The sequence below is a fragment of the Cervus canadensis genome, chromosome 15, assembly GCF_019320065.1.
Source record: "Cervus canadensis isolate Bull #8, Minnesota chromosome 15, ASM1932006v1, whole genome shotgun sequence".
Lineage (NCBI taxonomy): Eukaryota > Metazoa > Chordata > Mammalia > Artiodactyla > Cervidae > Cervus > Cervus canadensis.
In genome coordinates, this window is record NC_057400.1 from 26,040,629 (window position 1) to 26,056,663 (window position 16,035).

Here is a 16,035-nt window from a genome sequence, read left to right on the forward strand (position 1 = left end):
TGTTGAATGTTTCATACCACACAAACCATAGTGTAAGAGTTATTGACACATAATAATCCCTTCCCAAAATATACCACCTCAGCAAGTAGTCAGCTTCGAGCTTTGAGGTTTGGCTCTCTTCCCTCATTTTAAGAGCTGTGGGGAGCTTCACAGGGGAATCTATTATTGAAAAGCTTTTCAGTTAGAAGTAAATTGTAAGACTGGTCCTTCAAGTGGGGAGCAACACTAGGAAAGTCACAAAGAAAAATAGAAGATTTGGTATGAAGGAGAACACTTTCACTGCTACTGACACATAGAATTGACCTTATTCCCTCCCTTGGGGATAAGGTTGGCGAGCAGGCCTTTACAAGTATTCACCAAATATAAGCGTTGGCCTCATAAACTCAGAGAATCAATGCCAGGAAGGGCTTCAGGAATCTAAACTAAAGGATATAAGTAACCAGAAGATAAAAATGTTGGTCTGGCAATTGTGACCTAGCATTAAATGACCTCTGTCTCTAAAAGTTAAGATAGCACGATTTTCTTTTTAAATCTACTAGTTATTTATATAAAGTCTCTTTTTTTGCTACACAGTTCAATGTGGAAGGACACCTAAAATATTAAGTTGAATCATATGAAATTGCAGTTTTCATTAGTCAGAGTTGTTTGAAAATTAGCCTTTTCATGTGATCCGATCTCTGTCTGCTAAGGATCCCTCAGTTGGAGGCATCATTCATTTTTGAATGCAATCAACCATACCTTCCATTGCATGCAATCCATAGCTAGTAACAAAAGCCATGCTTTCTGATAGGAAGAAACACAGAGACAGTCAAAGTGTAATAAACCACTTTATGAGCACACCTTGCAACCATGATAGAAATTGGGAAATGTTCCACTTCATATTAAGAGGTGATCTTGTTTTCCATGACTCAACTGTTCTTAACAAATAATTTGACAAATAGATTGAGGTAGAGCTGTGCAGCTCTGTCCCTGTATCTCAGAATGAGAGTTGGTAGGATTCTTTCTCTAACATAGTGAGATTCTGCTTAGGGTCACACAGGTCAAAAGACTCAACTGAGCTTTCAACCCATTCTCAACATCAATTCACGTGCACATGAGGGAGCCAACTTCACTGTCTATCCTAAAGGAGGCTTCAAATGTCCCCAACCCCAGTATCCCCTGCAAATGCTTACTTGATTAAATATGACTGCCAATATATCGACACTCCTACAACCGACAGGCATGGCCTATCTTTCCTCTGACTTTGGATGGCTTTGATCTTTAGAAAGTGGTAGAAGTGGTGTTCTGACCTACTTGTAAAAGGTAGTTGTAGACCTACTTATAAAAGGATTGACAGATTTTGCTCCTTCTCTCTAGGAATATTGGCTCTTAAAAGGCAGTGTCCATTAAGAAATAAGACTCTTCAGCCTCCAGCCCAGTGAGAAACCCGAACCACATTGAGAAGCTATGGATGATGTGATACAGTGTTGGCCAGAGACAAGAAGTGTGGAGGCCACGGGTTTGAGTGGAGAAATCACGGAGGAAGAGGTTTCATTGTCCTGTGCTGCTTCAGAGGAGGCCCCAAAGATCAAAGAGGAACCCTGCCAAGCCCTTTGCAAACCCCTGACCCACCAACATGTGAGTAAAGAAAACGGTCATTTTCAGGCACTATGTTTTGTGCAGGTTTGTTATGAAGCAACAGATAACTCGAACGTGCTTGAGGAGATAACACAGATTCAGCCACTGAGTGTGACTCTCTCAGCCTCTATTGTCACATCTCAAAAATGGGGCACTGGGGGAAAAATTGGAGAACTGGTAGGTTCTGCCTCCTAGGAGTGTTTTGAGAAAGAAAATATATGATGTTGTCAGAACACTGCCCAACACTTACAAATTCTCAAAAATTGTGAGTTTTTACGATTAGAATTTAGAGCTCTACAAAGAATAGAAAATAGCAAAATTCTTAAAACCAGTGTGTCTGAGTCACTTTACATCGAGATGCAAAGCTTCTTGAAGTAGTCCTAGCTTATTACCTTCTGCTTTTTTATGTGACAATCGTAGGATTCCTCTTAGTATGAGGCGGGGAATTTCCCAACTTCTGTCATTTTTGCAAGGCCTTCTCATAAAGTGGTTGCTGACTGTGTGTTAGCACGTTGTCTGCTTCTGCATTTGCTTCTTTCAGAGATATGTAACTTTGGAAATCTGAAAGACTGAAATCAGGTGCTGTATGAATGCAAATTTTTAATTTAAGTGGCAAATTTCACTCAGAGCACAGTGAGCATAAGACAGTTCTTTGTGCTTATCTGAGGTGTCCAAAAGGGTAGCTGCTGCTAGGAGAGGTGGTGTTAAAAGATGGGAAGCTGGCAAAGAAAAACTATTATCTTTTAGTTTTATCCAGACCCTTTTGGGACCTCTGGTGTGTGCCCATGGGCTGATGTGACAAGTGATAATTTTTCTGTGGACCAACAAATGGTTAGCAAGCTTTTTAGAGTGTCTTTAGTGTATAGTTATAATAATCCCACATATAAGGCTCAATTTCTGCTAAATGTATTGTCAGTGTTTTGAAAAGTTTTCATAAGTGGTGAGTTGAAGCAGGTGAATATTACTGATCATTTGATTATAATATTTATATGAAATTGTCAGTAACTTTAAGTGTTAGTTTTTTAAGTACTGATTTAAATTGTCAGCACCTTACTAGTAGAAATCATGTCTGTTGAACTTGTGCATGCATTCAAAGTCTAAACATTTAAATTTATTATTTAATTGAAGGATAATTGCTTTACAGAATTTTGTTGTTTTCTGTCCAAGCATTTTTAACTGGACAGGCAGCGTTGTGTAATGGCTAAGAGCATGGACTTAGCTCTGGTTCATGACTTACAAGCTGTGTGGCCTTGAACAAGTTACTTTACGTTTGTGCGCTTGCTTTGCTTCTTTATAAAGTGTATATTCTAGAAGTATCTACTCATTGAGCTCTTACGAGAACTAAATTAATATTTTCAAGGTGCTTGGAACAAAACTAGGGCCAGTGCAGAGTGCCATGTTAGTATTCATTAATAATTAGTCTTAATATTTATACTTTAGAAATGAGGAAATTGATCCTAGACAGGATAAATAGCTGGGATACCCTTCATTGCAATGTCATCATAGGGTGCCAATTAGAACACATGTCACATAAATGGAAAATAATTATTCAAATACTGATAAAAATATATGAATATAGTAAAATGAAGTGAGGATTAATATAACAGTTTTAAGGTCCTCAGTGTTGGCAAACATGGTACTGATTTTGCAATTCAGAACCAAATCAAGGTATCTGCTTAATGTTCCTAAATTTGGAAAAACTTAAATGAAGTAAACACAACTGAAAACTTCAGAGAAGCATGTTATAAATTGAATTATCACAATAGAGTACATTACTGGGTGAGGCAATTGTGCAAAGAGTTCAGAAGAAATTGAAAAGCAGAATGCCTGCTCCTGAATTGCTTGGAATATGCTAAGGAATGATGATCTGAATATTTAAACCACCCTGAGGACAGTGTAGTCAGGACCAGTCCAAGAAAGGACTAGAATCATTGTCCATAGCAAATTCACATGTGGAATGAGCAGGCCACAAATGGAAAGAAAATGGAAAATGCCCTTTAGTCATCATTCACAGAAGTTATGACCAAAAAACAAGTACTTTTATTTGGAAAGTGAGTAAATAGGTGTGTGTAAATATTTGTAAAATTATTATATAGTCCATTTATGAGAAAAATATGCTTATTACATAAAAGTTGGTTCTCCGCATCCCAGTGTTACTGCTTCTTCCCTTTTCTAGTTCCTCCTAATCTCCCCTAGTTGATTGCTCCTTTTTAATTCTACTCAGAGTGCACACTTCCAGTTTGCTTATACATTGCAGATAAATACACACATGTACATATACACAATAAAACTTTGGTATACTGTAGGCATGAATGCCAAGTTACAAATTAAGGTGATAAGGAATTTAATTTTTCTAGAACTGAAATTCTTCTCCATTTAAGCTTTGTTTCACACTGTATTGAAAATTAAATCCACATCAAATAGTCTCCCATCCCTAAACTCAATCCTCGAGAAAGGAGTACCTGGTATTAAGAATGTATGGTGTGAGGTGAATGGGGCAAGAGGAATCTGGTTCAGGTTGTTAGCATTCATCCACAGAGTTGGACATGACTGAGTGACTTCACTTTCACTTTTCACAGTGACATCTACTGACACTTCAGTCACCCATAGGACTTCTGCTCCAAAATAAATTCATTTTATTGCTGCTTTCTCCTTATTGCAAACCCAAGACCTTTCCAGACCAGCTCTCTCACAGAAGGTATCTTGCTCTTCTTGGCCTCACAGATGACCTTGACATGCTTTCATTCTGGGATTCCTGGAAATGTGTTCAGCCAAGCTCTATCTAGATGTTCCATGAAGCTGTATCCGTGCTATTCCCCCTTCCCATTGCTGGGTAGTTGGCAACTGTGGATCTTGCTGGTGCTCTAGACTTGATATGATTTGCGGGCATATTCACCTGTTTCTCAGAAAACACCCAACCATAGTTTAAATCATCCCTACTTTCCTCCCTGTCCCTTTCCTCAACCTGTGGAATAGTTTGTATTTCCAGAGGAGACCTTCTCTTAACCAGGGATTAGTCCAAGTTTTTTTTTTTTTTTTTCTTGGTAAAAATCTTATGCCATAAGTAACTTCTATGTTGAGAAACACAGTAATCCAAAGATTCTCAGGATGACTGATGCCTCATGGTCCAGCAGATAAGGAGAAATAACTGGATAAGCAGTCATTAGATGGGGAGATGGCAGGGAAAGTAAATTAGTTAATATGAAAAGTTATCCAGCTATTTGTAAATCAGCAAATCCTGGCATTTCTGAACCTGGCTCTAGGTTACTTTTCAATAGCTTCTCCTGTATATTTACCCCAAATTTTAGATCTCTGAACACAAAGCATCTTTCATGCCTTTGTACCTTTACTCACGTGACTCCTTTGGTTCAAACTACCTCTCCGTCATTGTCATTCAGTTGCTGAGTCATGCCCAACTCTTTGCAGCCCAATAGACTGCAGCACACCAGGCTTCCCTGTCCTTCACTATTTCCCATAGCTTGCTTAAACTCATGTACATTGAGTTGATGATGCCCTCAAACCATCCTCATCCTTTGTCGCCACCTTCTTCTCCTTCCCCAGCATCAGGATCTTTTCCAATGAGTTGGCTGTTTGCATCAGATGGCCAAAGTATTGGAGTTTCAGCTTCAGCATCAGTCCTTCCAATGAATATTCAGGGTGATTTCCTTCAGGATTGACGGTTTGATCTCTTTGCTGTCCAAGGAACTCACACAAGTCTTCTCCAGAACCACAGTTCAAAAGCACAAATTCTTCAGTGATCAGCCTTCTTTAGGATCCAACTCTCACATCTGTATGTAACTACTGGGAAAGCTATAGCTTTGACTCTATGGACTTTTGTCAGCAAATTGATGTCGCTGCTCTTTAATATGTTGTCTATGTTTGTCATAACTTTTCTTCAAAGGAGCAAGTGTTATTTTAATTTCATGGCTGCAGTCACCATCCACAGTGATTTTGGAGCCCAAGAGAATAAAGTCTGTCACTGTTTCTACTTTTTCCTGTCTATTTGCCATGAAGTGATGGTATCAGGTGCCTTGATCTTAGTTTTTTGAATGTTGAGTTTTAAGCCAGCTTTTTCACTCTCCTCTTTCACTTTCATCAGGAGGCTCTTTAGTTCCTCTTTACCTTCTGCTATAAGGGTGGTGTCATCTGCATATCTGAGGCTACTGATATTTCTCCTGGTAATCTTGATTCCAGCTTGTGCTTCATCTAAACTTCTGGCATCTCACATGATATACTCTGCATAGACGTTAAGTAAACAGATAGCAGTATACACCTTGATGTACTCCTTTCCCATTTTTGGACCAGTCCATTGTTCCATGCTTATTTAACTTATGTGCAGAGTACATCATGAGAAATGCTGGACTGGATGAAGCACAAGCTGGAATCAAAATTGCCAGGAGAAATATCAATAAGCTCAAATATGCAGATGACACCACCCTTATGACAGAAAGCGAAGAAGAACTAAAGAGCCTCTTGATGAAAGTGAAAGAGGAGAGTGAAAATGTTGGCTTAAAACTCAACATTCAGAAAACTAAGATCAGGCATCCGGTCTCATCACTTCATGGCAAATAGATGAGGAAAACAATGGAAACAGTGACAGACTTTTTTTTGGGGGGGGAGGGGCGGGGCTCCAAAATCACTGCAGATGGTGACTGCAGCCATGGAATTAAAAGACACTTCCTCCTTGGAAGAAAAGTTATGACTAACCTAGACAGCATATTGAAAAGCAGAGACATTACTTTGCCAACAAAGTTCCGTTTAGTCAAAGCTATGGTGTTTCCAGTGGTTATGTATGGATGTAAGAGTTAGACTATAAAGAAGGCTGAGCACTGAAGAATTGATGCTTTTGAACTGTGGTGTTGGAGAAGACTCTTGAGAATATCTTGGACAGCAAGGAGATCCAACCCCAGTCCATCCCAAAAGGAAACCATTCCTGAATATTCATTGGAAGGACTGATGTTGAAGTTGAAACTCCAGTACTTTGACCACCTGATGCGAAGAGCTGACTCATTTGAAAAGACCCTCATGCTGGGAAATATTGAAGGTGGGAAGAGAAAGGGGACGACAGAGGATGTGATGGTTGGATGGCATCACCAACTCATTAGACATGAGTTTGAGTAAACTCTGGGAGTTGGTGATGGACAGGGAGGCCTGGAGTGCTGCAGACCATGGGGTCACAAAGAGTCAGACACGGCTGAGCAACAGAACCAACCTGAACTGATTGTTCCATGTCTGGTTCTAACTGTTGCTTATTGATCTGCATTACCTGGGCAATTCTACACTTAAGAGTAAATAGTCATGGGAAAGTGGTCTCTGGGTCCAGGCCTCAAACCCACTTACACCTTACTCCATGTGAGGAGGTATTAGACAAGTTACTTAACTTCTCTTGCCCAGTTTCTTCATCTGCAGAATGTGAATTACAAATGTGCCATCTGAAAGAGTTTGTCAGGGAGATTAAATGAAATAATATATATAAATTATTTAAAATGGTATTTGGTGAATAATAAGCACTGGCTATTTCCACTCATCTTTCAAGACTCGCTCAATACCATTGCTTCTGGATGGCCTTCATGAATGACTCAACTTGGACTCTATCTGTCTTCGGAGGCCTGACATCTCCTCGTGCTCACCCCATGTACCCCCATTCTTCTGCCTCTGGTAGTCAATTAAATACAGCGGCCAAACTTCAGTGCAGGAGGGTGGAGAAAGAAGGGGTCAGAGGCATTGATTGGGAAGGACACAAGGTGCATTTTCTCAGGTGAGAACAGTCTTTCACATTCTGCAGAGTAGCCTCTTGTGAATATATTTATGGCAGTTTTGATGTTAAAAGTCTGTTTCCTTCCTCAATGCAACATAATATTATAAACTCCACTTCTGCTAGATTAGCACACCAGGTGGATTGGGGGGGGGATGCAGAGTGTGGGGTGGTGGAAGGACGGAAACAAAAAGATTTGTATCAAAATATTAGTAGAACTAGTATCTAGTAGAAAAATATCCCTACTTTTTCAAATAAAGGAAAAAAGGTTAATAGAGACAGAATGACATATTCAAATTTATTGGTCACATGGCAAGCAGCAAAGTCAAGACTCAGTTTAACTCTTAAGACTTCTATCATCTTGGTGTTAGGTAAGTGTAATTCTACTTCTCCTGGGAGTGTGCCTTCCCTGAAGAGTGTATTATAAGTGATACACTCTTCTGTGTGTGTATCACTGGAAAATGAAGACAGAAAAGATTTTGGTTCTAGGAATTGGATTCTGGTTTCTCTCACTGTTCTGCAGGCCTGCCTGGCTTGATTGGGATGTAATCCCAGTTTCTTAAAGTTTTACTATTAAACTTATTGACTTGAATTTTGTCCCAATGTCTCAAGTTTCTTGTCACAGATACAGTTTTTATCTTAAAGCAAATCCTTCATTTTCTTTGTACAAAATTCCAGGGCCTGGATATCATCTTGTCTTTGGGTAACATCTTCCAGATTTGTTTTAAGCTGATTACATGTTGCTGAACAATCAGATTTTCTGCTCTAAGCCACACAAAACCAAGTGATGACAGCTCTGGCTCCTGGCCACCAGCAATGTGATGATGCAGCATGGGTCTTTGACAGCCATGATTTGATCTTGGGTGTTCTGAAATGGCGAAATACCCCTAAAGAGTAGAAAATGGACTCTTGTGCGTTATGACACAGTGACTGTGTCATGGCTCTTTGAGGCATCTGCACTCCCCCTTCTTGTTCTCTATTCTACCTTTCACAATCTCTTTGCATGACCTCTTACATTTTTATACATGCTTATATTTCTAATGGATGCCTGTTAAATGTTTTTAAAAAGCTACTTTAGGAAATAGAGTCCAGTGGAGGCTGTATTCTGTTTGGAAACACAGGAAGCACTAGACATGTATTTTTAGGAACTACTGAACCTAAAGGGTAGAAAATCTTGAGCTAGGACTCCGTTTTTCTGCTCTAAATGTCCCATTCAGTCGCCCTTCCTTGTTTTGCTGGTCTGTCGTGTCCTGAGCTTTAGTCACTGATGCCATGTGCCAACGCATGGCAGTGATTCCTGTACTTTTCAACCCACCACTATAGGGAAGCAGAAATGTGTATCCAGAGCACACAGTCAGCTTATTCAGCCTCTCTATACCTGAATGCTTAATTCTGGGAAGTCACAGGGACGTTTGCCATTACAGAATGGACCGCTAATAACTTGAAGAAAATGCAGGGAATGAGAAAATGACAATCGAGGAAACATTCATTGAGCTTTATTAAATATTTACTAGGAGTAGTGTCCTGGGGTAGGAAAGGTAAAGTATACTAAGAGAATGCCCCCATCTTTCAGAATCTCAGTTTGGGGAATTCCAGCACATTGAAAGTAACTGAAAATACTGAACAGGACATGCAGAGTTGTAATTTAGTTCTTAAGGAATTAGTTCTTTAAAACATTTGAAAGTAAAATGGAGATCATTATGATTTGTAGTGATCAGAGGATCCTTTAAAATCTGGAACATAAACTGGGCTGTGAAGAGCAAGTAGGAATCAGAAATTTCAGAAGTAAAAGGAGTAACATTTCAGGAGGAAAGGAGATGTGAGCAAAATTTTCACCTGGGTGGGGGAGGGGAGGTTTGAAAGAGTGTGGGAAAGTTGAGGGACTGAATTTGGCTGAAGCACCCATGTACATTTCAAGCTGAATGACTGTGCTTGCCACTTGTGAAATATGTGATAAAATGTTTAAAAGATGGGTTGATGTCACATTATGATACATGGCTATTTTCTGTGTACTTTTTTAGTTGAAGGTGACTCTTGTCTGACTTGAGCCTAAAAAGCTCACAGGTGATGAATTTCCTGAGCACTTTTATGTTTGAGAATATGTGGTCTTTCATGTTGTATTTAAAATTGTTCTGCATTCTATACTTTCTGACCTTCTACCCATTGCTTCTAATTCAAAGTCTTCTAGCTTTGCATTAGAGAAAAGGTAAAGTCTGTGAGGAAAGATAGTTTTGTCTGTTTTCTCTTGTGGCCTGAAACCATTGCACCGATTGGAAATGCTCCCAAAGCATTCATGTAATGAATGAAGGAATATTTTGTAAAGAATCCTGATACTAGCCTGGATTTTATTCCTGTTTGGGTATCTGAAAAATTCTTTCATAATTTTTACCTTTTAATAGCTTAACTGGGATGTATTCTGGCATTGGCTTTCTTTATATGCTTCTTATTGAACAAAAATGGACCTTTCTGTAATTTCAAGTAAATATTTCTCCTTTTTTGTGAAAACTATCAAATTTAGACAAATTGTTCCCTGAAAAAACAATGGGGATAATAATGGTATTTACCATGAATATTTAAATGAGTTAATACAAGTAAAATGTTCCAGGGACATAATTTTTATTTTATCTGACACATCCTCCTAACATTATTCTATTACAAAAGATCCACATAGGAGACTATGATTACATTTCTCATCTTGAGCAATTTATGATTTTCCCTAGTTAATAATTACCTTGCTTTTTGTTTGCTTTAGTTTACCTTGTATTAATCATTAAATCTCCCTAGAAACCTTACCTAGAGTAAACTTCACTTCCGTGTGTCTAAACATATCAATGGTCTATCAATGGTATGTTGTTCAGGACACCTCTCTCTGAGCCTGCTTACCTGGTCTAATATGGACTAGAGGCTGTGCTTCGCACCTGCCTTACAGCTATCACGCCAGTCTTGCCCTTCACAACTACCTCTGTTCTTAGGTAATGTATCTTTTTTGAGTTACTATTTTGTTTGTCCATCTTTTAGGAACTTCCTAGTTCCTAGTACTGTAGTTCAATAATTTGAGAGCATACATGTTGGGAGATAAATCACATTTATTTTCATATTCTACTGAATTTTCTGCTGAAATATACTTAATTTCCAAAAGCTCTGGACTTTCTTTGCTGTTGTTCAATATTTATTTTTAAATAGCATACTGTTGTTTAATTGATCTAGCACTTACTCTGTGATCTACCTCTAGTCATTGCATGCTTTTAATTTGCCTCAGTCTATCTTTTTATTGACTTGATAAACTTAAATACACATTGTTGTTGTTTAGTCACTAAGTTATGTCCAACTCTGTGAGCCCATGGACTGCAGCATGCGAGGCTCCTCTATCCTTCACCATCTCCTGGAGTTTGCTCAAACTCATGTCCATTAAGTCAGTGATGCCATCCAACCATCTCATCCTCTGTTGCCTCCTTCTCCTTTTGCCTTCAGTCTTTCCCAGAATCAGGCTATTTTTCAAGGAGTTGGTTCTTTGCATCAGGTGGCCAATATGTTGGAGCTTCAGCAACAGTCCTTCAAATGAATATTCAGGGTTGATATCCTTTAGGATTGACTGATGTGATCTTGCAGTCCAAGGGACTCATGTCTTCTCCAGCACCGCAATTCAAAAGCACCAGAATTCAAAAGCATGAATTCTTAGACATTCAGCCTTCTTTATGAACCACATCTGTACCTGACTGCTGGAAAAAACATAGCTTTGACTATACAGACCTTTGTCAGCAAAGTGATATCTCTGGTTTTTAATATGCTACCTAGGTATTGTCATAGTTTTCTTTCCAAGGAGTAAGCATCTTTTAATTTCATGGCTGCAGAAACGGTCCACAGTGATTTTGGAGCCCAGGAATAAAATTTGTCACTGCTTCCACAATTTCTCCTTCTGTTTGCCATGAAGTGATGGGACTGATGCCTTGATCTTAGTTTTTTTGATGTTGAGTAAATCGATATGTATAATTAAACATCATTAAATGCATCTGTTAATTGGGAGCTTCTTTTCCATATGTTCAGATCTCTTATTTGGTAACATCAAATACTTTTGCATTATCCATATGCCCCCAATTTTATTAACATTGCTATTTATTAAAAGTCTCTATCACTTTCTCTGCAATCAGAAAAATTTTATGGCACCTCCCTCACTGTTGGTGGTATAGTTCTCACACACATTCTTTTATTTTCTCACATGTATTTGTAGGTGTTTTCCTAGGTAGACGAAATCCATTTTCAGCTAATTCTCCTTTTTACCTAAGTCATTCATCTTTGAGCCCTAATGCTGTTCCAGTTTAAAGTCTTCAGTAGTGTGAATCAGTCATAGGAAATGTTATTTTGATCCTTTTGTTGATTGTTCTTCTGGATTGTGGCCTTTATCTTTTTCTTTTCTTTTTTTTGCATGCTATATCCTTTATGTTTTCTTTTCCTAAAATATGTCTTCATACTTTTCTTTGTACTTTTTACTTTAATTGTTCTAACTTAACGGAGTTTTTAGTCAAGTTTTTATGCTCTAATATTAAACTGGTCAAAAGATTTGTTTGAGTTTTTCCATGGAAAACCCAAACAAATGTTTTGACCATCCCAATATAATGTATTGGGATCATTACATACATTACATTACATTACATACATTACATTACATTACATTACATACATTACATTACATTGGGATCCTGTATCATTTTTCATCTTAAGAACAAGTTTTTCTCACTTCAGAAGTGCAACATGCTTTGTCTACAGTCTGTGATGTTGGGAGGAGGTGTGTGTACATGTGTGTGTGTGTGTGTATGTGTGTATGTGTGTGTGTGTAGCAGATTAAGTAGAGGAGTAAGGGGGAGGGGGCAGAGCTCAGTTGGAGTTTGTACATGCTGTCTTGTTAGAGGTAGATTCTGCTCCCTTTTCTAAAATTTTGGCATATTAATAGTTAGTAACATGAGAGCAGTGGTCTAGGATTTAAACAATTTTTCTCTCTGTTCCCTCTCTATTCTCTCCTCTTCCCTCCTCTCCCCTCTCATCTCTCTCTCTGCCCCTTCCTGCCTTCTCTTTCTTGCTAAACCTAAGACCTATTCTTCTATCATGGAACCTGATTCACTTGTTAATTTATTCTAATTCATTGCTGCTTGAAATATTCTTGGACCAGCAGCCCAAGCATCACAAGGGAGCCTGATAGAAATGCAGAATCTCAGTCCTTGCCCCAGATTTCTTGAGTCAAAATCAGCAGTGACTAGGAAACATATTAGGATGCCCATAGCACCAATGCTGACAGTTAGAGGTGAGGACGTCACATAGCCCCTGGGGCTTTTTATGTGCCTTCCTACCTTTTCTGTTTTCAAAGATACTATCATCTTAATTTTTTCTTGGTATTCAATTCTAATTAAGTGAAGTGAAGTTGCTTAGTTGTGTCAGACTCTTTGCGACCCCGTGAACTGTAGCCCAGCAGGCTCCTCCGTCCATGGGATTCTCCAGGCAAGAATACTGGAGTGGGTTACCATTTCCTTCTCCAGGGGACCTTCCCAACCCAGGGATCGAACCCGAGTCTCCCGCATTGGAGGCAGATGCTTTAACCTCTGAGCCACCAGGGAAATTGCCTAAGATAGTCAGCTTCATTTGATTTTGATAATGGGCAGCTACCTCTCCGGCCACTCCCCTAAACTGAGAGTATAAATAATAGGGGAATCCCAGTGGTCCTTTCTAAGTTGTCCCCTGAGATTCTGCCACTGTAGATGGGTAGAACTTCTCCTGATAGATTTTTGTAATTGACCCCCTGTCATCCCAGGTTTCTCTATGGACTGAGTAGTTTGCTTTAAAGTTAGCTCCTTCACATTGCCTCTCCAGTGCTATGTTTAGAGAGAGAGAGGGAAAGCATAGCCGACGAGCAAAAATACAAGCCACATTAGACTCATCCTCTCTCTCTCTTTGGCTGCCGTATTGAACTTCTCCCTTTTATGTTACCCTTGAGGTAGTCATGGCAGTGATGGGCTTTCCTTTCTTTCCTGAAGCAGAGAGGATGTATTGTGGGAAAGAGACACTGAGTTTTAGTTTTACTCTGCCTCCTTTACCCTTAGGTACCATCTATAGTTACTTTAGGATTAATGATGTTTTTACAGAAGCACAATCTTATTAAGACAAATATACTTGTATATTTTGTCCTCTTCCCAAGGAACATGGGAATAAAAGCAACAATGGAAAAAGGCATTCTGAATTTTAAATGTTTTATCTTACAATGCATTTGCAATTGGATAATGCTGGTATTTTTAAGGTTTTTGTATTGATGGCACTCTATCACTATGGGCTTTGCTGGCAGGTACTTTTTGCTGATATCTCCTTACTACACTCCTTTCAACCTACTCAAAAATGTCCATGGAGTTGCCCTTACTAAAGCTGTGTTTTATTCAGAGCCTGGTAAGCTGTGAGCAATATTAGTGTGAGCATCCATACGTTTCTTACAACCTTTACCAGGAAAGGTCAACCTCCCAGGGTGAGAGAGAATTCTTTTTATGATCACTCCTGCTGGATTGTACTGTACTATGTGTGATCTGACTGGAATGGTGTCAGTCAGTAGCATGCCAGTCTATCTCTAACACAGAGTAACAGAACATGAAAGAACAAACATTGTTATTTATAGGGAAAAAAAAAGACCCATGTGCTGTATGCTGTAGATCTACCATATATCATACATGGATTTGCAGCAATTCAGGATAACATCACATAGCTAATGGGTTCATGTTGTTAGTCAACTGGTTAGAAAGGCAGTGTATTTCAAAGTATAAAAGAAGTTGTGGTAGTAAAAGAGATAAGGGGGAAAGAATAGGGGAAGGAGTGAGATAAAGAAGATTACATTTTCAAAGCTTATTCGATTAGATGATTATAGTCTATTTGAGAGTGCAAACAAACTTATGCAAAATTCATATCCTGGAATCATAATTTTTTCTTACCCTGTTCCTTCTCTGAATGAAGCATAATTCATCATTGAAGTTTTAATTTTATAATTAGAATGGATATTGGTACCATTTGATCCCTCTCAAGAAAATTCGAATTCAAAGTATTTCTCCATTTTGTCTGAATGGTTCTTTACACATTAAATGGTTTGAATCTCTTTTTATGTGGTAAGTTTCCTAATAAAAGTGTGTATTTCTAGTAGAAGAATCATAAATTTCCATACGCATCTAATAGCAGGCAAGGCGTGGGAGTAAGCAGAAGAGGTTTTTAGTAGATTTTATGTAAAGTCAGAAAGTATGTTTAGAATTAACCTTGACTTTCCTTTTCTGCTCATCTTCCAAATTCTGTTCTTCCCTAAATGGAAGAGTAGCTATCTATTTATGACCATCTACTTAATTTAACCAAGCTACTGTTATGAAGCAGATAGTTTCCTTCAGGATTATTAAATGAGAATAGCCATTGATTTCACTGACAAATGTCCCCTTATTACTAATATTTGAGAGCAAAATTTATTAGGCAAATAATTCTACTACTTTAGGAATATGTCCAAAATGAAGGGAGGGAACTTCCCACATTGCCTAATTAAAAGAAAAAAAAGCAACTTGCATCATTTTGAAAGAATCACAAAAATTGATTCCCTAATAACAGTGGGAAATGTTTTATTCTTTCATATCACAAACATTTACTGAACACTTTTTGGCTTCTAGGTACCATATCAGGCACCAATAAGCTCACTCCTTGCATCATAGTTAAATGCTAATATAGAATAAAATAAAGAACTGTCTTATAGCTTCTATATCATTAAGTCTAATTGAAAAATGTATTGGGTTAAAAGTCCCACACTAACTTTTATCAATTGTTTATCAAGTTATTCATGTACATAATTTATATTTATTTTCTATTTACCTTTCATTACTTATTTCCTCCTATTGTTTTGAATTCTTTTTGTCAAAAAAAATTGATAAATATATGAATCTCTCAATGTCAGAGGTATAAGCCACTCAAAATTACTTGTCCAAACTTGTTTATTTTACAAATTGGTTGACACAACTCCGTTCAGTTCAGTCGCTCAGTATTGTCTGACTCTTTGCAACCCCATGAATTGCAGCATGCCAGGCCTCCCTGTCCAACACCAACTTCCGGAGTTTACTCAAACCCATGTCCATCGAGTTGATGATGCCATCCAACCATACCATCCTCTATTGTCCCCTTCTCCTCCTGCCCCCAATCCCTCCCAGCATCAGGGTCTTTTCCAATGAGTCAACTCTTCGCATGAGGTGGCCAAAGTACTGGAGTTTCAGCTTCAGCATCAGTCCTTCCAATGAACACCCAGGACTGATCTCCTTTAGGATGGACTGGTTGGATCTCCTTGCAGTCCAAGGGACTCTCAAGAGTCTTCTCCAACACCATAGTTCAAAATCATCAATTTTTCAGCGCTCAGCTTTCTTTATAGTCCAACTCTCACATCCATACATGACCACTGGAAAAATCGTAGCCTTGACCAGACAGACCTTTGTTGGCAAAGTAATGTCTCTGCTTTTTAATATCCTATCTAGGTTGGTCATCACTTTCCTTCCCAGGAGTAAGCGTCTTTTAATTTCATGGCTGCACTCATGATCTGCAATGATTTTGGGGCCCTAAAAAAATGAAGTCTGACACTGTTTCCACTGTCTCCCCATCTATTTCCCATGAGGTGATAG

At 38.6% G+C, this 16,035-nt stretch overlaps 1 long non-coding RNA gene across 3 annotated transcripts in view; it reads left to right on the plus strand.

Moving 5' to 3' along the window:
• LOC122453706 overlaps positions 1–16,035 on the plus strand; it is a 260,333-nt gene that overhangs the window by 216,160 nt on the left and 28,138 nt on the right. For all 3 annotated transcript variants that reach the window (XR_006273144.1, XR_006273145.1, XR_006273143.1), the window contains one exon: positions 1,357–1,617. This is a non-coding gene — a long non-coding RNA (uncharacterized LOC122453706). The remainder of the gene's footprint in view (positions 1–1,356; positions 1,618–16,035) is intronic.